At 44.9% G+C, this 22,575-nt stretch overlaps 1 long non-coding RNA gene across 2 annotated transcripts in view; it reads left to right on the top strand.

Annotated features, from left to right (window-relative positions):
* Positions 1-216: 216 nt before the first annotated feature.
* Positions 217-22,575, top strand: part of LOC115075142 — a 91,828-nt gene continuing 69,469 nt past the window's right edge. For both annotated transcript variants that reach the window (XR_003852445.1, XR_003852444.1), the window contains exon 1: positions 217-321. This is a non-coding gene — a long non-coding RNA (uncharacterized LOC115075142). The remainder of the gene's footprint in view (positions 322-22,575) is intronic.

Raw genomic sequence — 22,575 nt, forward strand, 5'->3', positions numbered from 1 at the left:
TCTCCCACCGAAAGAGACAAAGTAACTGTGCCCTGCATCCCGCAGGGAGCACAGAAGAGAAGGGAAACAGCAGGGGGCGCTTAGATACCCTATAAGAACTACAATACCCAGGGTTCCAGAGCAGCATTGGAAAGCTCGAGCCCAGGATGAGGCTGAAGTTGATAGCGGCGAATTGGGGTCAGCTGAGTCGATGCAGAGGGAAGAAGAGAGTGTGTCCCTGAGTGAGGGGGAATATGAAGAGAGCAGCTCGTCTGAGGAGGTGGAAGCGATGGACTGGGAGTCACCCACTGAAGAGTCTTCTTTGTCCAGCACGGAGATTGAGTAAGTGTTGAAGGAAGGAAATAAGGAATTGAGGGAAGACCTGCAAGGTGAAATTGTTTGTCTCACCTATTTTCCAGGGAAGCACTAACTAAAGAGAGTGCTGGCTATTGAATGTGGTAGAGGGAAACCATTACTTGGAGCACAGCTACAGGGAAGAAGGGGTGAGTTGTGCTGAGTCCCCAGCACTGCGGTTCTAGTCAGGATAGAAGGCTGACAGCAGTATATTGGGACATAGAGTTGTTTTGGGTGAAGTTTTTTTCTGTTGGACATTTGAGAAGCATTACTGCACCGCTGTGGAAAAAGAGAGAAATGAACTTGAACTAATATAGAACTGTTCATTGTTGCTGTTTGTTTGGTTTGTTTTTGTTTTTTGTTTTTTTTTAACCCTTTCCCGGGGGGGCTAATATTCCCCACCTGGGGGAGGGAGCCTTGAAGCAAGGAGTTGCCAGGGTGGCTTTACCCAGTCATGGACCCTAGCCTGCTTTGAAAGGCTTACAAATAACTCCCTCTGAGAGAAGCTCAGCTTCCAGCTGTTTCAGGAGTGCTATCAGGATTGGAAGGCATACGAGGCCCCGGAGGAGGAAGCTGAGCTCGGCTGTGGATTCAGCAGGTGGAGGTCCTGACACTAGCTAATGCCGATATTCAGAGTTAGCGGATAACATATCCGGCTAAGGGGGTCATTTACTAAGCATTTTCCCCATAGACCCAGAATATGAGAAACGCCTTAATAAATAACCTAAGTCTGGTTGTGCCAAAGAGTTGTCCTATAGATAGCCAGATAAATTTATCCACTAACTTTAGCTGAAGGAACTAAAAAATGAAATTTCTGATCTATTAGTTAAAATTTGTAACCTATCATTAAAATCATCCATTGTACCTGAAGACTGGAGGGTGGCCAATGTAACCCCAATATTTAAAAAAGGCTCCAGGGACGATCCGGGTAACTATAGACAAGTGAGCCTGATTTCAGTGCTGGGAAAAATAGTGGAAACTATTCTCAAGATCAAAATTGTAGAGCATATAGAAAGACATGGTTTAATGGAACACAGTCAGCATGGCTTTACCCAAGGGAAGTCTTGCCTAACAAATCTACTTCATTTTTTTGAAGGGGTTAATAAACATGTGGATAAAGGTGAACCGGTAGATGTAGTGTATTTGGATTTTCAGAAGGTGTTTGACAAAGTCTCTTATGAGATGCTTCTACGAAAACTAAAAAGTCATGGGATAGGAGGCGATGTCCACCCCGGGGCCACCTGCTCAGGTGACCTCACAATAAAAATGTTTAAAAATGAATGTAAAATTGCACAGCGATACCTGCCCCCTATCCAAATCCCTCCCCTTTACAGTAAAACTCTCCTGCCCAAATCAAAGCCCCTCTTAATAGTAAACACTCCCTCCAGGTGGCCTCACAACTCTTGGATCTCCCTCCAAAAAAATAAGATCTTGTTGGTCTAGGGTAGGCAACTCCCCGTCCCCTCCTTTGCTTCAAAATACTTCCCTGGTGATCTAGGGCCCTTCCCCATCCCCAGACCACCTACCTTAAAATGAAGCATTGGTGGTATATTAGAGGCCAAGAGCACCTCCCAGCTCCATTCCTTGTTGTTGCCATTTTCCAAAATGGCTCCAACTGACCCTTGCCCCTACCATCACCCGGGAGACATCTGCTGCAACAAATATTGTTGCACTAGAGCTGAGATCAGAGATAAGTATAGCACACTCACATCTGAGAAACACACGCTAGATCTGGCCAGACTAGGAACACTTTATTGAGCTCAATGATAAACCAACGCAAAAGATAGAAAAAGGTTGAGAGAAAACCAACTGATACAGAGAGAGAAAATTCAAGAATGCTTACGACAAAGGGGCTCTGTTCCAGAAGAACCTAAAAAGGAAAAAATACAAAGAATCAATTTTTTAAATTAAAATTTGGAGTAGAAATATAAAGACAATATTTATTTGACTTATATTGGCATTCAGTAGGAATGTGCATGCATTTTAAATGAATGTGAAAAATGCGACAAGAGCAATTCATTTCATTCAGGGGGCCCTGGAACAACTTGTGAGCCCCCTGAATGAAACAAACCTTATTTGTTGCATTCATTTAAAAAGAATGCATTGGGCCTAGAGCCAAGGCCCAAAGCAGGGGGCCACGGCCTACTCCCAAGTGTGACGCTGGCATAGGTCTAGGCCCAAAGTTGAGGCCTTGCCTAGGTCATTGGCTGAGACTCAAAGCAGGGGCTACATCCTAGGCCCAAATGCGATGCCAAGGCCTCAGTTGCGATTGAGCCCTCTGAAAATTTTCACTTTTCTGATCTGTTGGGTATCTGAAGCAGCAGCTAAGGCTGGGTTCTGATGCCTGTGCCTCAACCTAGGTCAAGGCCCATGATGCCATGGCCGAGGTTGGGTCCCAATGACAGGGCCTTACCCAGACCCAGGCCCAATGCCAGGACCTGGCTCGGAGTCAGGTCTTGACCCCTTAGTCTAGGCCAGAGCCCAAGACTGAGCTTAGGCCTGATGCCTCAGCCCAGCCTGAAGGCCAGGTCCCGACGACAGGGCCTTTGCCAGACCTCAGCCGAGGTTCAGGCCTAGGCCTCAGAGCAGCGACAACAGCATTCTTTCTTTGTAAACTGACACTGTCCTCTAGGTTGAATGCGCTGGAGCTGTGAGGCCTGGGCTTCGGACCTGGGCCTGACCCTAGGCTGAGGCCCAGGCATTGTCCTCTGTCCAGGGCCTGGGTCCAGACTCCATCCTATGTTGAGGTTGTGGTATTAGCCCTGCATAGTCCGAGGCCGAAGTCATGGAGACCTACCATGTCCTCGGCCTATGCAAGGCTCAGGCTTTGGCCTGACCCAGGCCTCGCCAGGAGATCCCTAGTGGACTGAGTAAGTGGGTGCCGGGGGGGGGGGGGGGGGGGGGGATCCTGGCCTCTGCATTTTTCTGGGTGGGAGGGATGGTCGATTGGGACAGGAGGCCATGGGAGATGCTGTTTTCTTTTGAAAATGAACCGAAAAACAAAATCTTTTATCCCTGCACACCCCTAGTATTCAAGGTACAACAAGAAAATACATTTAATTATTAATAGTGGGACAGATTTTCAAAAGCATTTACATGCTTAAAAATGAGTTTTACGTGTGTAAATGCATTTTACCCATGTAAGTGGGCTTTTGAAAATTGCTATACTATATGCCATTGAATTGTCCATAGGATTTACTCACATAAGTGCATTTTACGCTAGTAAATAGCTTTTGAAAATTGCTACAATAGTAGTTACATGTACAAGGGTAAATCTTTTTGAAAATTACACCCAGTGTGTCTAGATACTTTTACACTAAAAAAAAAAGTTTGAATGTGTTCAAAATTTCAAATTGTTTTCTAAGTATCTACATAAGCATACAAAATCCTTTCTTGAACATTTGTATACCTGCTGCATCAGTGCTGCCAGCCAGATGTAAATTCTTTTATTTTTTCTGGTACAATGAAATTCTGTTCAGCCTTTTAGCACGGCATCATTTCTTTTTGCAAGGGCTTTCAGGGATAGCATCTTCACTCAGGGCGTTTTCCTAATTGTATCCTTGCTTTCCCCCTCCTACCCCGGGATGTCGACTGGGTGGGTTGCCCCTTCAAGGAGGCATTGTGAATCCCTGCTTACCTTCGCACCCTCGGCCCAGGACACCAGTGTGCGAGAGACTCCAACCTGAGGCAGTTTATACAATGAAACATTAATATATATATATATCCACCAAAGTTCTTTTATTTTTGTTGGCTTTTTTTTTTTTTTCCCAGGAAGTCAAGAGGGAAAAATCAAGAGCTACCAAAAGAGCAAAAATTACTCCCCCCATCCCCTCCATCCAGGCTTTTACTGAAAGTCTCCGCTACCTCCAAGAAATCTTGAATCTCCTTCCTGGGATCAGTGAAGTAGAAAGGGACAGGAGTGATCCCCGTCAGATCCTGGTTCAGAAATGGTGTCGGCTGGTGCTCTTTTATTGAGCAGTCATATACGGTTATAGAGCAAAAGTGCGCTGGCCTTAGGGCCAGTTGATGCCATTTTCGAACCAGGACTTAGAGAGAAAGGAGCAACTGGGGAATGTTTCTGACCCTTTCTACTTTGCAGACACCAGGAAGGAGGTAAGAGGCCTGGAGGGGAGACTTATGGGAAAGCCTGAGGGGGGGGAGGTTAATGTTTTCCGTTTGGGCACCCATGGAATGGGCACATTTTATGTTTGGGTTTTTTTTATATGTTTAAATTGTATTTAATTTGTATTTCAGTGCTGTATTCAAAATGAAATAAAATAAACAATTAAATTAACCAAAAAAAGAACTACTCCCCCCCCCCCTTCCCCCAACGAAAAAATGAAACAAAAAATGTTTCCCTGAATACCTCTATCACACAAGACAAACGTGTTTGGGGGAAAAGTGTCAGCAGTGTTTATTATAGGCTGGCTATGGTAATATTTTTGTTCTGTGACGTTTGTACAGCTGGCCCTTCAACATGATAGCACAGGCAAAATTTTCAAAAATTCTGATTGCAATCAAGATTGTGGACAGCGGGGTTGACAAGCGTAGAGAAAGCAATTCAGAGGAAAGCAGGAAGCGCTCTGACAGATTGCTTTGTGATGATGAAGGAAAATGGAGCCGGCTGACGGGGGGGTGGTAGGTAGCTCAATCCCCCACCAAAACAGACAGAATGAGCACAGAGGAAATTATCATCCCATTGCCCCAGAGAGGCAGGATCTGCACAGCAACATTCAGCAACGCTCACCCGCTATACAACTTGTTTTTAATATTCCAGCCAAAGTCCGGCAGAAGGTGCAGCAGGAGACCCTCCGGACACTGCTATGGCCTCTCCCTGCTCTTTTCTCTGGTGCCATCACCCAGTGGTTTCTCTTTCATTCCTCACTTGCTAAATCTAGTTTATTTTTATTTTTTAAATCTTTCCTTATTCTTTTTATCCAGTGTGTTTGCTTAAAAAGAAGAAAAAGATGATCTCCAATTCTTCTCGCTCTGCGCCCGTTTCTCAGCCTTTCTCCCCCTCCCTAATATGCCTGTCTGCCCCTCTCTACTTTTCTTACAGTAAAGCATTTATCTCTCCCCTCTTTCTTTTCTCCTGGTGTCTTTCTCCTTTCTCCCTCCTCTGTTGCTGTCTCATCCCTTTCTTTCTTCTCACTCGCTTTCAACCCCGGGCCCTCTTCCTCCTTGCTCTGGTCCTCCATCTTTTTTTTTTTTTTTTTAATTTAGATTTGTATATTCCGCTTTTCGCACTTTTTTCAGCGCTTCAAAGCGGATTACGTTCAGGTACCTTAAGTATTTCCCTATCCTCAGAGGGTTTACAATCTAAGGCCTGGATTTATCAAAATGCACTAAATATCGCATGCGACAGGAAAAGGGGTGTGTTTTATGGTAATTGGCTGTTTATCGCAAAGTGTGCTATCTTAGTGTTTCGCATAGATATTACCGCAAATTGTGATAACTTTTTTGCACTTTGCAGTAAGTGCCAGAATTGTTGTATTGAGAGAGAGCCTAGCCTAGCCATAATGCCCTCATACTAGGTAGGTATTTATACCTCTAGATGAGGCCCACCTAGCTACTTGAGGTGAGATTTAGGTATTAGTGTAGGGTTTAGGGGCCACTTTGACGTTCAGAGTGCGACGTATGAACAGAACAGTGCACTCTTGTGAAGATTTGATGACCCTCGGAGTGAGGAAACTCACCCAAAGATGAGATTTGTGCAATGTTCTCTCAACCTAGCTTGATGTTACCCAGGTAGAGAGTCCATTTAACAACATGGATTTACGCCACTAGACAAACTAGAAATCAGTTTGCAAGAGATACTATGCCAAGGGCGGTTCTATAATGAGGCAGGGTGAGGCAGCCGCTTCAGGCAGCAGAATTTTGAGGCAGCAAAAAATGCCTCTCTCAGAAAGCCACTATGGCGTCTGCCTCACTCTGCCTCAGTGGCAGCACACAGCGGGAAGATCGGCGGGGCTGTGGTGCCATCTCAGTCTGAAGAAAAAGCCACCTCCAGATGCTCCTCCTCCTTCCTGCCTGTGCCATTATGTAAAAAGTTAATCAGTATCAGAAAGAACTAGTGTAAACCATTAGATTTTATTATGGAGAGGTAAAAACGCCCTATAAAATTCATAAGACATCAAATAATTCTCTTTAACATGAAAATGCTATCGAAGTGTAACCATGGGTTACATAAGCAATATCCACTATCCAGCCTAAAATTATAGCACTGAGCTGCTTCTTTCTGCTAAATAAAAATTACCTGTTGCAAAATGATAAAATATTCCCAGAGTTTAAGATTCTACTAATGCTTTGTCAATGCAGTTTGAAATGTAATGTATACAGTAGTACATAGAAAAATATAGACTTCTCTATGTGTTTCTTCTGAAAAATGGTGAAATTTGTGAATTTGAACCACCTCTAGAACATATGTGTTTGATCCTTATGGGTTCTGTAGTCAAGATATGAAGATGTAGGAGAACTTAGAAGTTCAGAGACTGAGAACACAAACGATCGCGGGGATGGATTGGTTTCCTTATGAAGAAAAGCTAAACAGTTTGGAGAAGAAGTGACTTAGAGACGATAAAGAGGTTTATAAAACTATGCATGATGTGGAAAAAGTTAAAAGCATTAGTTATTTATTCTATCAAATAGTACGAGCACTAGGGGACACTCCTTGAAACTAACTAGTACCAGCTTTCAAACAAATTTTTTAAAAAGTATTTTGTTAGTCAATGCACAGTTAAGGTATGGGATTTGTTGCCAGAAAATGTAGTCGAGGATAGTAGAATAGCTAAAGTCAAAAAGGTTTGGACCAGTTCTGAAGGACAGGTTCATAAATTATTATTAACCAAGAAATTTTAAGATTATTACTCAACTCTGTAATATGTTTTGATTAATCTACAAACCTAGTTCATAAATGATATCTACTTTAACTACTGCTTTTTTTTTTTTTTAAACATTGTTAAACATCGTAACTTTGTAAACCGTTGTGATGGCGAAACCGAACGACGGTATATAAAACTCGATAAATAAATAAATAAAATAACCAGATAAATTTGGGTGTCTCCACCTCTTACTTTTCAAAGTGAGCAATATGGAATGGACTTTCCTCTTGCAATCAATAGACCAGCACTAGCCACTGTTGGAGACAGGATGATGGGCTCAATGGACCATTAGTCTGACCCAGCATGGCATTTCTTATGCTCCTATGCATAATTTTCACACACATAGTTTAGTTTATTTGGCTTCATATATACTGCCCTTCTCCATAAAATCAAGGCACTTTTCATAATAAACAAAAGTATTACAAACAATCAAAAATAAAATAACACAGTATGGCATTTAAGACAACAGTAACAACATACAAATAGTTCAACACAAAAAGAAAATTAAAACTGAACAATCATGACTCTCAGTTATGGATATTTATGCAGATATGACTCACTCCGTTAATCATTGAAAGCCTGTTTGAAGAGCCATCTTTTTATGGCTTTCCTAAATTTAGGATAACTTGGCTCCATCTGGATATCTAAGACCATAATAAGGGTGCTTTATAAGAAAAAGCTGAATGTCTAGTTGACTCCAGATAAATTATCAGTTGGAGAGAGAATCTTAAGAAAACCTTGATGAGAAGAGTGAAGTACCTTGAGGGAAGGTAAGAAACTAATACATTTGCCAAATATTCAGGTTGAGCACTATGAAGAGACTTAAAAGTTAAACATAGGATCTTGTATTTCATCCTGCATTGAACTGGAAGCCAGTGTAATTTCTTTAATATAAAAGTTGGGTGAATGAGTCAAGAAAGTACTAGAACTAGACAACAGTCCCCAATTAAGTACCCCACATCAGGGTACATCACATAATGTAATATTTATACTATTGCAGTGTCTATAATTTTAAACTTCTGTGTGTTTATGTATGGTTACAGTGTGAATGTGCAATTGTCTGATATAATTGAGACATGGCTTTATTACATTTGTGATTGATATGAATATATAATCATCAAGAGAGGTTCGGGGCACATTTTCAGGATATATTTGTATAAGTGTAACCAAATATATAGACTGATGCTTTAAATTTTGTTTAGATTATGTGAACGTTTTTAACAAAAGATTAGTGAATGTTATCTTATTTCTGTTCCCTTGGACTATTCCAGTTTAATATAAGTGACATGATCATAAATTAGCTTAGCTGCCGTATTCTGTAGTATTTGAAGTCATCTTGGTGTGTTGAGAGGAAGACCGAAGTATAAAACATTACAGTAGTTGAATACAGATAACACCAGAGCATGGACCAAAGCTTTTAAGTCATAATCATACAAAAATGGTTTAGATGACAAATGTAATGAATAAAGTAATTGATTATAGATTAAATTTGAGTGGTCATATCTATGGCAGAGTCCAATTTGACTCCTAATGTTGTAGCATCACAAGAGGGGATAGGTGTATCTGCCATTTGTGGAACAATATTTAAGGTATTATCCCACCTTCTGATCCATAGAGTCTCTTATTTCATGGGCTTGACTTCAACTTATGAGAATATAACCATGTGACAATTTGGTCTATGCATAAGTTAAACTCTTGATTTTGCTGGATCCAATTCACTAATGGTCACTTCACCAGTTTAGCATGATGCATGGTAAGTGATGTGTTATGCAGAAAAGTCTTAATATGCACATTAATGCACCTGCTAATGCTTTAGCAAGCAGACGGTAAACTACACCACTGTGGCACTTGCTGAGCATAATAAAATGCAAATGAAAGCATGATGAGTGCATGCAAATTATCGCCCTATTCATTAACTCATGCACTTTTGAACCCATCAGATTTCAGGTCTGTTGTTCAGGTTTTTATTCTTCCCTTTTTGGACCAGTGCAATGTTGTCTATCTTGGACTTCCTGACTATGCGATAAGAGCATTGCAGATACTCCAGAAAACTGCTGCTCAGCTTATTGCTGGTTGTTCTATTAGGAATCATATTATCCCCGTACTGGATGATTTGTAGTGGTTCCCTGTTTCTTGGCAAATCAAGTATAATGCTAGGCCATAAACTGATGTCTGGATTCTCTTCCACTGGCAAATACAATGCTCAATCTGTATATCCCACCTCCTCCATTACATTCATTTCAAAGAGGGCTTTTGGACTTTCTCTCTGCTGTAGAGCTTGCCTAGTTGAGACACAGGAGCGAGCACTCTCTGTTGCAGTTTCTGTCCTGTGAAATTCCCTCGCTGAGAGCCTTCAGTTGATGACGTGCACAAAAACCTTTAAGGGCCTGTTGAAAACGCCATTTGTTTCAACTGGCTTTTTCATAGGGCCATCAGTTTTGAAATTCTGTCTAAAATGAGTCTTTCAGCAATTAGTTTCTGTTTTATTGTTTGATATTAAATTTTATTATGCATGTGTTATCTTGTAGGTTGCCTAGAGCTCTGCACCAGGCATCTGCTAAATAAATAAATAAACTACTACATGCTATGGTCAAAAATGTAGCTTCTCTTCTAGACCATACCTTTAGCGTTTAAGGGTAGATTTTAAGAGGGACAGTGTGTGCCCATAAACATGTGTGGGCACAAAAATATGTTATTTTATTAATCTATGTGTGTCATGAGAGAGAGATCCTCTTTATAGGGCTCAGTCTGATACTCTATATATGGACATTGTAAAGGGGCACTTTGATTTGGGATTAGTTTGCGGGAGGTGGTGTTAGACACATTCAGAAGTATTCATTGTAAAATTGACCTCATTAAAGAATTTTTGACCCTATAAGTGATGAAAAGGAGTTGATTTGTACACTGCAGCTAGCAGAGACTGCAGTGTACAAATCAACTCCTTTTCATCACTTAAAAGGTCAAAATTTCTTTCGTGATGTCACTTTTACAATGGGTACCTCTGAATGTGTCTGTAACACCACCCACTGCTGGGAACGCCCATGCCCTGCCCCTTTTCTGGGCATGCATACGTTCCCAGCTTTTTAAAATTCATGCAGCTCCCACGCGGCCCACGTACGCACATGTGTGCCTGTTTTTGCGTGCGCAGTGCTCTTAAGATCTACCTTTTAAGGTAGAGACATGTTTTGGCATGCTTCTGTTTTGCGCTGTGTAAGGTTTTGTTATGCTGTGCTGCCTATGTTGACTGTAATCCACTGAGACTGTTGGATCAGCGGAATAGAAATTGTGGAAAGAAATAAATAAGGAACTCTAAAAGCCACTTACTGGCAGGAGGCAGTTTCTAGGAGCAAATGGAGGTATTTTGCCTGTTGTAACTTAATGACTCTGGGGCAGATGCAATAAAATTTGCGGAAAGCGGGCGCTGGCTTTTCAGCGCCCGCTTTCTTAGCGCACGCATGGTGTCCGCAAGGGGGGGGGGCGCCGTGCAATAAACAAATGAGGGGGTCGCGCTAGCAAGGAGGCGCTAGGGTTGCTAGCTCGACCTTAGCGCCTCCTTGCTAACGCGACCCCCGCAGTTACCAGCGGTCTGCCGGTTATGAACACCGACGCCGAGCATATCGGCGTCGTTCTTCAAAGTGGCTTTTTTTTCCTTTTTTTTTTTTTTTAACTTTTAAAAAAAAGTACAGAAAAGCCTGCTCCAGGCAGACATTAATATGTGAGCGATAAATGTGCGTCTGAGACGCACATTTATTTTTTTGCATTTGGAGTGAATGAGTAATAGCATTTGCATGCGATGAGCGCTAACTCATTCACTCCGCGCCGGATGCACGTTAAATAGCCGCTAATCCCCCTATTGCATTAGGATGTGGATTAGCGCCTATTTAACCCGCATCCCACAGCAGGTTAAACAGTGCGCCCGGCTGAGCGCAGTGTATTGCATCGGCCCCTCTGAGCACCTGGAGAAAATGAATAGAATTGCTGCCACCTGCTGGCAAAGAATAGTTAAAACGTCACAGAAATCTCAAACCAACTCAGGATTTATGCTTTAGGCAGGGGAAACTGACACAAATCTAGAAATATGCTAAAGTTCAGCAGTCACTTTACTACTTTGGACTTCATGAGAGCGTCTGTATCCAAATATTTTACTCTGGTCATTTGTTACCTTCCCTTGTGCATCCTGAACCCTATTATTCTGTATATGAAATAACAAACCCATTCACTGAATTTCAGCCATACAAAGGCATTTAAAAAATCACCCACTGGTACCCTAGCACCAGCAGGGAACACTTTATCTTAAAAAGTTTTCTACTAGTCACACTGGCAACTGGCAAGAAACCATTTTACCTTCCGAAATCATCCACTTACTTCACTGGGAGTTGGCAGGTAAGGTAACCCAGTTGATTCAGGATCATCCACTCAGGAGACTAGCAGGGACATCAACAGCCAGTGTGAACAATGGAAAGTAGGGAGATGTGTGCGGAAGAGGAAGCTGATTCACTACTCTAACCTCAAATTCCTCAGCACCAGATTCAGACTCTAAAAACGCCAGAACACAGAGTCAGGCTCATCCCAATGCCTTGTGGAAGCACCCTTTATACCACCTTTATAACTCATCCTTTGTGGGAGAAGAATCTTCCTTTCACTCACTCTCTTCTTCATACCCCTTTGGGCTTCCCATTGCTAGAAAATTTTCAATAATTAAGTATAGTACCATACAGTGAAAAACCAGACATGCATCCCAGAAAAACACACCTTCCTCTCCTATCCAACAAGATCCCCTCTACACACTACTCCCAAAACACAACACATTCTCCACCATACACATCAGACCCATCACACACAAACACGAACTTACATCACTCATCTACCGCCATGAACACCTCAACACACCCACATTCCCTCTACCCACCTCCACACATAGGCCCCTCACTTCATACACACATCCCCTACGCCAAAGAAAAAAAAGCAACTACCCACCACACATAACCACTTCTCTCCCTGATTTAAAAGAAAAAAAAATCACCTCTCACAAACCCCAGCTCACCACACAAACATACACTCACCATATACTCCTGCACCACTCCATCCTCAAAAAAATGATTTTGGAAAGGCTCAAAAACAGAAGAACATGGCAAGGGCATTTCATATTTTACAAATAACTACCGGAGGTAAAGGTTACCTTTGGAAACTTTGTCGTACTCCACGGAGCGCACCTTTCCATCTGCCAGATCCTGAAATCTGGCAGGCGGTCTTCTGTGCTGGTCTCACCTGATAGGCCTTACGGTCTTTTCCTGCATCACGGTTCAATATTTCTGTGCTTCAGTTTCCCATCTTTATGCCGCCCAAAGTCCTGCCTCCTCAATATTTGTTCGCTTTTTACATGGCAGCCTTTGGTGTCTGCTTGATGCTTTGTCTGTATTAATGCTGGCCGTATTTAAGAAATGCATCGGAGTAAATCCTGCATCCTAAATTTCATGGCCTTCGGCAGCTCATTAATCCCTAGTATACAATTTCTGATCCTGTCAAGGAGAGAAAGCACAGTGTTTGCAAGGAGAATTTGCATTGTTGTTTTTTTCTGAAGACTGGATGGCTAGCTACGCTGTAATTCTATCAAAATATTAACTAAACCGTTCCAGATCAACTAAAGCTCAGGTACCCAGCTCTGTGTAGGGATTGTGCACACTCCTTCCAGGGCGAGAGAGACTTGGTTGTGGAGTGACAGAAAAGAAAATGAAGGATGATGGATGGGACTACATTTGTGAGGAGGGGGAGACAGGGATGGGGGAACCTGCATCTCATCCAGATGAGATGCAGGTTTGGATCTAGCAGAACTCAACTTTAATTTACTCGGATAATTTGTAGTTGCTTTACAACAAGGAAATGTGTGAGCTGAAGGATGCTTTATAGTCCTCTGCCTCATACTTGCGCGGGGTGATACTCTGTACAATGGGAGGTACACTACATTCAATATCTATTAACATAAATAAATGAATGCTAATAACTCTTCCTTCAACACAAGGCAAACATTAGGAGTACTTGACAGCTTTATGTAGCCTCAGTGCATCAAGGATGGTGGTCATCAGTACTGTCCTCTAATAGATGGACATTATGACATCATACTTCCTTTCTGGCCATATTCTAGTCCCACCTCAAATTCCAGTCTTTTGCAGTTTAAATCCTGGCTCTTCCTAATCATCGCCTTGTCAATTTTAACCGTGTTTACTATGAAAAATAAATGTTCTATAGTAGCACTATAGAAATGGTAATTAGTAGCAATTGTAGTTGTTACATTAAGGACTGAATTTTCAAAGCCACTTACGTGCATCAGACTGTGTTTTATGAGAGTAAATGGCTGCTATAAACTATCCTAGGGCTCAGTGTGCATAAAAGCATGGGCTTAACCCGATTTTGAACGTACTGGGGAGAAGCATTTCAGAGGGTGGATTTGGGGCAGAGTTGGCACTTCTGAGCATACTTTAGTTTTTTATTTTAAAAACTATGGAGTAAATTTTCAAAGGGGTTCCGCATGCAGACAGGCGTCGTACGTGTGTATGTTTAACGGATGCGTGTACGAGCGGTTTTCAAAGCAGGCTGAATACGTGCACTCTCACACGTTCGTGCAGGAAAGTGCATGCGAACAAATTGGGGCATCATGTTTGGGGCACATCCGGGCACGGCTTAGATGCTCAGGCAAAACTTTTCTATTTTATAATGAATGCATTTATTTAAATTTATTTAAAAGTTTTTTATATACCGCACGTGGGGTCACTTACGTGTCCGTCTAGGCGGTTTACAGGTTTACATACATAATAAAACAAATTTAAATATAAAGCATAAAACATTTTCACATACATAATAAAATAAACAAAATAGAGTAATTCTTGATTAGCAGGTATCCAACGGATATGGGTAAATCAGGATAATCATTTAGGTAATAGTACTGTAATTGTATGCATCATTAAATAAAAAGGTTTTGACCATCTTTTTAAATTCATGCGTCAAAGTCATCAAGAATGTGCAACCCCTTTTATACCTGCTATTAAACATGCTAAATTCAAAACTGCATTGTCTTTTTCAACCTGGTGTTTGACATGCTGGCTTGTCCAGGTGAGTACAAAAGGGTAGCTTGCTAGGAGGAGAGGAGAGAGGGGGTAGGGGAATAACTGGGAAATGGTTCTCCTTGCCCAGAAGTGTGTTTGCCTGCAATGCATTTTTCTTTGTCCGTTTTTTTCCTTCTGTCTGATACTACGTTTGCTTCTGTTCCATGGGGGAACCTTTCAGTGGATGGCACTCTACTTCTGAGAGTTTGAATGTGCGCCTGGTGAATGGGGCTGACTTGGTGGGGCTGTGTGAGTGGGAGCGAAGTGCCATTCAACATGAATTTACACATTTATAGATATTCAGGGCACAATGTTTGAGGAGGGAGATAGAACGGAGGAGGAGGCTCCCCTCCGAGTGACTATACAGGGCCAGGGCACAGTTTTTGGATCTATCTGAGGAGCAAATCTTTTGCAGGGTCAGGTTCAACAAAGGAAAGCATCCCAACCTATGCCATCGTTTCACTCAGAGATCATGTTTTGCCAGTACACCTCAGGATCACTACAGTCCTAGCTTTTTTTTTTTTTTGCCACCGGCACCTTCCAGACACCTCTAGGGGTCAAGGCTGGAATAAATCAGTCTGCCACCTCTATTTGTACTGATCAATTTCTGGATGCATTTCTCAAGACAACAGATGACTATATATCTTTCTCTCAGAGCAGAAAGCAACAACAACCAATTTCTACCAAACTGCAAGTTTTGGGGGCTATCAATTGCACTCAAGACCCTAAAAGACCAACTGCAGACAACGAGGCTACCTTGCACAACCACAAAGGCTTCCACTTCCCTCTATGCAGGTGGTCTGCAATACCAAGGGGATCATCACGGACATAGCGCCCATATTTCCAGGATCCCGTCACGATGCTTACATCCTCTCACAGTCAGGAATTCATGACTGCTTCCAGCAAGATCTCATCACTGGGGGCCTGGCTGCTCTCACTACAATGATACAGCATCTAACCTCTGCCCTCTTCTCTCCCTCCAGGAGGGCTACTATAGCCTCTACCAGAGGACAGCCTCACTGCCTACCAGCTTGGGATATCTCACGCTGCTCTTCTCTGCCTCCTCCACTACAGGTGAGAGAGGATACTCCCTCAGAACCAAGCTCATGATTCTTCTGCCCCTACCCACAAGACCACAGGAGATGTCCAGTGCAAAAGGGCTTTCTGGCAGACCAGGGCAGTCATTGAGAGAACCTTTAGCCTACTCAAAACATGTTTCTGTTGCCTGGACATATCAGGAGGATGTCTTCTCAATAACCCAACACAGATTTGTGCCATATTTCTACCCTGTCGCTTGCTTCATAACATGGCCAACGGCCAAGGTCTGCCGCCTCCTGAGAGACAGGATGCTGATCTTACAAAGCCCAACGATGAAGAGGAGGAGGAGAAGGCATACAACCTGCATGAGCAGGAATTGCAGGAGGTATATCGCCAGACTCACCAGAAGGCTGGATACAAAAGGAATACTTAGATACAAAGAAAGTTTCCAAGGTGCATTTATTTTCAACAGATAAATGATATTTGTGCATAGCAAACACATTTAATTTTCCGGGGTGTCCTTCCCTTCTGGGCATACCTGGGAATTTTTGACTTCTAGTCACCCTGAGATTACCATGGTTTACCGGGGGGGGGGGGCAACTGCACAGTGGGGCTGGATGCTCACAAATGTGCTCTCATAAACACTCTTACATGTTCACACTTACTTTCACTGCTCATTCTCTCACATTCTCACGTGTCCATTTACACCTTTACATCTGCCATTCTCCCACCAACACACACACACTCACTCACGTCTCTCCCTCTTCCATACACACATGCCCACTCATTTCACACCCATGCCACTTGCACTCAGCTCTCTCCTACTCACCTACATACACTCTCTCCTACTCACCTACATACACTCAGATCTCTTCTTCCTACACAAATACACACTCACTCACTCTCACAGACATGCTCATTCATTCTCTCTCCCCCCTTTCAAAACACACTAGTAACAGCAGACTCTGACTTGGGCTCCTGGAGCACAGCAGCAGCCTCTTCCTTCTCCTCCTGGGCTGCGGAAGTGGACGCTGCCTGTTTCTTACTCCTCGTTTGATGCACGGGCAGGACATCACAATGTCGATTGGCCAAGGCAAACAGGATGGGGCGGGCAAGTGGCTGGATACAGGAAACAGGCTGCGTAGGAGCAGGTGGTGTCACGAGGAAGAGAAGTTAAGAGTTAAAAAGGTCCGGAGATGGCAGAAATCACTGTCGCGTTCCTCCTTTTTCAGCCGTGCAAGACCAATGACGTTCCTTTCTTCTTTCCAGGTCCAAGCAGACTGGTTTTGCTGCAGCACCCGGAGATTTCCGGTATTGGCCCGGAGACCCGGTCATTTTTAGAATTCTGGAGTCTCCGGGCCAAATCCAGAGAGTTCCCAGGTATGGCCCACAGAAAGAAATTCTTTTTTGGCCCTTTGGAATAAGCACTATTCCCAGAAAAAGGGTTACAAAGGGTTATTTTTATTTCACCGTAAATCCTTTTTGTAACTGGTTAGCAAGCCATGTAAGTTGCTCTAAGATCCCAGCATTCTTAGTCAATGGCCCGTGAATGTCTCTCTGAGAGCTTCAGGTTGTGGTCTGACTGCAGTGCCCCAGAAACGCTCGGGAGGTGGCTTGAGGGGGCAGGGTTCTTACCCACAGGCAAGCGGACACCCAGAGGTTGGATGGGAGGTTGCAAGGAGAGAGGCACAGGTGGGGCCTGTGCAGTGCTTGCTGGGATCCTCATGAGACTTTAACCCCTGCTGGATGGTGGGGATAGCACAGGGGTATTATGTGGCACCGTATTACCTGTCACTTGCCCTTACCACTGTGCTCTATGCATGTTTAAATTGTCATGGTTTTGGTTTGTATTACATCTACTGGTAGGGCTATTTCAAGCATCCATCATCCTCTTAAATGGTTTCATTGTACTCTTTTAGCTGTATTGTATTGCAGGAATTAAATAAACAGTAGGAAATTTTTATCTATATATCAAAGTGTATGTGTATATATACATATATATATATGTGGGGGGGGGGGTTATGTATATATATTTTTTACTTTTAACCAAAGATAATTTACAAATAACAGTCAAAAGGCAGGATTAATATGAAAGGTAAGCGAAAGAAAGTCAGAAATTCCAAGCCCAGAAAGAATAAAGCAACTCATCAAAATCATGCCAGGTCTGTAATAGAAAGCAGTCTTGGACTGAGGACTTCTTCTGGAGTATAGTCTGGACTATATGCTCATTTCCTTTGTCCTCCGAGCTCCTCTGGAGTCTATCTTTCCAGGTTAGGTTGATGTGACCTGAATCGGGTCTGGAAAGCTTCCAGCTTGATCTCATTTCATCTCTGGCAATCACATAGCTCTCACAGAGGCCTTTCACAAACCCGACACACATCACCTTCGTTGTCAGTCTACATAGCAGACACACTGACAGCTGAACTGCCCCATCTCTACATTGAGTTACTGTTCAAAAGGCCCTGACACTCACACACACACAGGGCAGTAGGAGAAAACTTGCCTGCCCCCTGCAACAGACTGCCTATGAGAGGATTCATCCGAGACTGCCCCATTAACCAGGATAAGGGGCTGGATGGGGCCTGCAGTCCTCTTACTGCACAGTACACTGCCATGTGAGAGATCGGGGTACATTTCCCAAACCTGCTTTCTACTGCTTGGCCCGAATGAGATCGGGGATGCTGTAGTGGAAGCGTTCCCAGGGTGGGGGAGATACATCCATCAGTGCCCAAGTCTCTAGTCCTCAGGCTCCGGGTACCCGTGCACCGAGTGCCAGAATGAGCCATGGTCTGGGGGCCCCTGGCCAAGGGTTGCTGCTGTGATGGCTGAGCTGAACAGGTGAGGGGGTGCGGGAGCAGTTACCTAATGGGAACAATTCCCAGGGGCTTGAGAATGAAGGCTGCCGGTGCACAGCGGCAGAAGGCGGCTTCGATTTGAGCTGGAAGCCTAAAGGAGCAGGAGGCAACTACAGAGACAAAAAAAAAACCGTAAACTAAGCCTCTCGATGATGCATGCCCTCGTTTTACCATTTACGCAAGCTTCCCCCTACCCTTATTTTAATAGGTTGCATTGTACTTGTTCTCCGGATAAAAGTAGCGCTTTGCTTTCCAGTATTGTGAACCCCCGAACCATTCAGAAGCACTAAACTCACAAGATCGATTCAGAGAGAGATGATTATACAGCATGGAACGGAGACGCTTCTCGCTGGGCGGCCCACTCATTTCTACGTGTAGTAATACAAACCCGTCCAAAGGCATCCGCCTGCCGCTGACTCCATTAGTAACCTGTCCTATTTATCTGTGCCAGCCTCGTCTTTGCCGCTGGCATTATTAAAAACCTGAGTCGTCCCCCCCCCCCCCCCCCGCTCCGCCGTCTGCCAGCGCTGGGGAGGGTGCTGAAAACCGCCCGTCTTTCAGGGAGCTGAGTCTGAAAAGAGGATCTTCAGCCAGCCTCATCAGTCATCAATCAAGAAGTGACTGCTCGCAGGGCCCCCTCGCCGGGCTGCAGAAAGACGGATGGCTCTGCAGGCTGCGATGACAGCTCCATCAGGAGGGAAGAAAGTCCGCTCGGGAAGGGGAGGGACGTTCGGGTGGGCAGCGGCACGCGGCAGCGCGCGACCAAACCGATCGTGGGGACACGCTGCCGGCGGGGGGCGGGGTGGGGAGGATGCGCGCGTCGCCTAACTTAGGGTGAGTGAAAATGCGTCTCATTTGAACGTGGAATCCTGCACGGCGAGCTTGGCTTATTTTGTGCCGGAGAGCGCGGTTTCGAGAGCTGAATAGCAGCAGTCGAAATGGCTGCAGCGTTTCTCAGTAAATAAATCATCTTCCTAGCACCAATCCGCTCGTTAAACTTTGTGGTGGAAAAAAAAAGAAAGAATACACAGAGCTATTGTAGTCAGACTTGCAATTTTATTTGTGTGTTTTCAGACAGCTGCAGCCCTAGGTCGTTCTGCAGTGAGTCGTGTAAGGCAGGGGAGCTCTCAGAAGCCTAGCACCATTGCAAGCTTGTTTTGCAGGCCTTTGCTCAGCGCGCGGCATCCTCCTCCTACCTTACTGGAGCTCACCGAGGCATGCAGAGCACCTGACACATTAGTTTGTGTTCTAGGGACACTCGGTTGAACCGGACTGAAATGCAGGGAGATGGCAATTTTCAAAGGACGGGTACATTTAGACCACAACTCAAGAATAAACAAAAAATATCAGTGTAAAGTACAAATCACTCAGCTGAATAATGATCGCCCTGCAATACCAATTCAAAACTCAATTGCAGTAAAGTTGTGGACTCGCTCATCAAGGGCTCTCAATTACAAAGCGTTCGTTGAAAAGAGCTGACAGTTCCAATTCGTGCCTGACATTGCAATCGTCCTATGCCACACTGGGGCATAAACAGGTATTTCTTTTTCAAATTTTTATACATACAATGTGTAATTAAAAAAATTATCTTAGAATGTGCCAGAGAATTTAACTCCACAGACAATTCTCAAAGCCATTTACCCAGTCTGAAAATATCTCTTATCTCCCTGGTTAAAAATACACACAGCTTTCCACAGTGTCACATACTTATAGATTCCTGGGTTCGGCCTCTGCTCACCAAGCCCACATCTCCCTGTCAGTTTAGACCAGCCCAAACCACAGGCAAGGTTACCCAGTTCATTTTTTTTCCTCTCTTCAAATCATATTTGCTGTTTCAAGATGAACTAGTAATAACAGACTTATTGTGGGTTCTTTTCCTTTCTCAGTGGCTCTATCCAAGAGCAAAACCCATGTGGAATCCAGCAAAGACCTGACAGCTTGACTAGGCCTCTGGGGTACTTTATGTCTGGCGGCTCGCGGAAGGGTCCTGCGAGCCACCACACTCGCCTCATGCTGTCGGTAAGCTCCTGCGGTCTGGACACCACCCGCAACACGAGGGCAGCTCAGGGCACTGCCGTGCTGCTGCTCTGATATCTTCCCCCTAGGCTCGTGGCACCTCTTAAAAGGGCCTTTGGCAGGAAGAACTCTATGGCGTCTCTGGATGATGTCAGCCACGCTGCCCTATAGAAGGGCTCTCTGGACTTCACTGCCTTGCCTCAGCAACAGGTCCTGCCATCTCCTGGTTAGTGCATGTTGTCAGCATTCCTGTATCCTATCTCCAGTCTTGTCTTGCCTCTCCAGCCTGTCCTGCCTCCTCATATCCAGCTCTGTCTTGTCCGCCTACCTGCCCTACTGTGTCAGTCCCTCCTGCCTCCTCCTTGTCTTCTCTTCAGACTGACCAGTGGATTTGACCCCCTTGCCTGGACAGTGACTACTCTTGACTGCAGCCTGCCTCTGACCCCTTGCCTGGACATTGACATTCCTTGCTTGCTGCCTGCCTTTGATCCTTACCTGGCTCTGGACCTCCGCCTAGCCAGTCCTCTAAGAGACCCTCACCTAAGTCTTGCCAGCCCCCAGAACTCAAGGGCTCAACCTGTAGGGAAAGGGGAAGGTAACACGTGAAGCCTAGACCCGGCTCTTGCCAGCAAACCTCCGTCAGCTGTCGCTGAGGTCCTTCGGAGTTCGCCTCACAGACTGCATCAACCACACCACTGCAATTAGGGTTCACATCGCTTACAAGTTCTATTCCCACCTATGGAGGGATGAGGAAGCCATGGCCATGATTATGCATGATTCCATGCTAGTGACTGGATTTACAGCATGGGCTCTTGGCCCACAGCAACAGGCTTCTGTGGTTCCACTCTAGGCTGTGCCTACAGCAGTTTCCAAGTCTCAGCTCGAGGCTGTGCCTGCAGCAATTTCTAAGATCTTGTTCCAGGCTGCTTCTCTGCCACAGTGGCACCAAAGACCTTGCTCAAGGTTATTCCCAAAGCACTGCAAAAGAATGTATTCCAGTTTGCAACCGCAATAGTACCATAAACCATTCACAGCCGATCTGGTTACTCCACTACGCCTGAGGTTACTCCAACTTCAGCGCTGGCTGTCCAGGCTAAGCCAGCTCCAGCAAGTCCAGCAATGGTTCTTCTCCTCACCAAGCCAGCTCCTGCGATGGCTTTTCTCCAAGCTGAGCCTACTCTTGCTTTGGCTCCACTCCACACTAAACCATCTACTCCTTTGATGACTCTGTTCCAGGGAAAACCAACCAGCTCCTTCAACGACTTTGCTTCAGACTCCTGTGATATCTCTGAGCCAAGCCATACCAACAAATTCAAAGATTCCATGTCATGCAGTTCTAGCAGCCCCTGTCCATGCACTGGTGAAGTCACTATTAGCTGTGTCTACAGCTCTAGTGCCTGCTCTGACACCAGTCAACTTCATGTCAGTTTCATCTACCCACATTCCAATCCATGCACAGTTGAGGTCAGTGCCAGCTGTCGCCACAGCTGCAGCGACTGCCTTTGTACTGGTGAACTCCATGCCAGCTATTTCTTCAGTTCCAGTCTTGTCCATGCATCAGTTAAGTCAACACCAGATGCCTGTAGGGGGCACCCAGGGGCAGGGGATCCCATCCCACTCAGGCAAGAAAAGGGGCTGCAGCCACTGGGAGAGCCCATCCCGCCCAGCTGCAGATGAGGAGGAGACCCGCAGCCGCCTAGGGTGCCACTGGTCTAGGGATGGTGACAGCATGGTTTCTCCTTTTTCCCCCATGCAGCCCGGAAAAGGAAGTAGTGGGTCTGCATGGGCAGGAAGAAGGAGAGGCCATGCAGTCGTGGCTGGAGGAAAGAACAGCGCATCCTCCGCGATGCGGCAGGAAGAGGATGCATCGACCCTGGGCTCATGCAGTGTTGGAGCACAGAATGAAGAGGGGCCAGTCCAGTAACCGTTTGCGCGGCTCTGCAGAAAAGCTAGCACTGGCCCTGCATGGCAGCGCCCTGAGGTGACGCGCTGGCGAGGTTCCCATCTCATCCCAGTGAAGAGACCCCCGCATGGTGGTGCTGAGTGGTGGTGACGCACTGGCGGATTGATGGGGAGGGGAAGCTTGCAGGGGAGACAACACTGAATGCTTTTGTGCAAGGAAGTTGCGGAATATATTTTAATAACTAAATAAAAAAAAATGCCCCCCCCCCCCCCCCCCCCGGCGCTGGAAACCCTCGCTACGCCTCTGTAAAGCAGTCAGCATTGCTAGAAGTCTTGATACAGACAGTGTTTCGCCAGAAACAGCTATTTAAAGGGAAGAATCCTGTATGTGAAAGGGCAAATTATCCAATCAATTCATCTACTCGCAAGCCTCTTGCAGTCTGTGTCGGG

This window comes from Rhinatrema bivittatum, chromosome 13, assembly GCF_901001135.1.
Source record: "Rhinatrema bivittatum chromosome 13, aRhiBiv1.1, whole genome shotgun sequence".
Lineage (NCBI taxonomy): Eukaryota > Metazoa > Chordata > Amphibia > Gymnophiona > Rhinatrematidae > Rhinatrema > Rhinatrema bivittatum.